Source organism: Cyprinodon variegatus, unplaced genomic scaffold (assembly GCF_000732505.1).
Source record: "Cyprinodon variegatus isolate N-32 unplaced genomic scaffold, C_variegatus-1.0 Scaffold1814, whole genome shotgun sequence".
Taxonomy (NCBI): Eukaryota; Metazoa; Chordata; class Actinopteri; order Cyprinodontiformes; family Cyprinodontidae; genus Cyprinodon; species Cyprinodon variegatus.
In genome coordinates this window covers 66,972-68,320 of record NW_015152267.1, presented here as the reverse complement: position 1 = coordinate 68,320, position 1,349 = coordinate 66,972, and positions in this window count along the sequence as shown.

Sequence of the window (1,349 nt, the reverse complement as noted above, 5' to 3'; positions counted from 1 at the left end):
AGCCACGCTAACGCTAGTTTCATCGGCTGAAGCCGCCATGTTCTTTAGACTGAACTGTCGCGCTTCTCGTTGCGTCACACCGCAACCTGCCTCAAAGTCAACGCTGATTGGACGTTCGTTTGGTGAACGGCTCCAAATTTTCTTTAACGGAGAGTCTCCAGACTGATATGCAAGTGAAACCTTGAAAGCTCGCGAGATCAGGATGGTCTCACGAGGCTACGATTCTCCAGTCGTGCGAGAATTTTTCGATCAGACCGAGTTTCAGCCGGATTGTGCGTCCTGCGTTGTGTAGTATACAAGGGACAACGGGGGGCGATCAACCTCTCGCGAACACCTCACGATCAGGAATCGTAAGGTCGGGAGAAAATCAAATACGTTTGAAATTACACACATGTACACTACATGACGCCAATCAGGCTGAAAGTCAGCCCGATGGAAAAAAATCTCACACATCTGGAGAATTAGCCTGAAACGGGCAAAAAAATCGTACAGCGTATGCCCTGCTTAACAGGATCAGGGAAATCTTAGGAATTCCCATCATCTTGGGTAACCCAGGAGGCACTCTTCCTCATGTTGGAACCACTTGCAATCCATCCATTGAAGCTCACATCGGCTAAGGGCATGCTCTCTTTGGAAATCTCTGTTTTAAGTGGATGGTTTTATAAATCTTTGGGTTTTACAATAAAAAATACAATAAAGCCTGGATGGAGCTTGATGAACAGAAAGGTTAGGGCTTCATCTCTAGTAATGCAGATCCTGCTAATATATTTTAATCTGAGGCTTTCTTCATCTTAAACAACTGAGTCTCAAAAAGCAAAGCTTGCAGTTTACCTGTCTGTCTACCTTCCAGCACTCAGCTGTATTCATGACCTTTGGCTGAATGGATGTGATCCAAAATATGAACAGCAAAAAATTAGCTTTGGCTGTAGGATGTCTCCCTAAATCCTCCCCTCTTGCAGGTTTTGTGGGCAAGGAGACCTTAGGAAATATATTTTAGATTTCATCTGTCCGAGTAATACCCTAGAGTCCCCCAGAAGGCTCTCCCTCCCTCCTAGATCTGTTACCTTGGTTCCAATTTGGCATTAGTCGTAATTTTCCTACATCTTACTCTGGCTGCAACTAACAATTATTTTGCAAATAAGGTAAAACAAACTTTTCCACTTGAGGAGTTCTGGATTATGGAAGAGGATTAGGGCCACTGAAAAAAAAAAAAAAAATTTAACTGATTTTTACATTTTATTTCAGTTTAATATGGGAAAAAAGTCAGAATTCTGACTTTAATCTCAGAATTCTGACTAAATTCTGACAATAAAAAAGTCAGAATTCCGAGATTAAAGTCAGAATTCTGA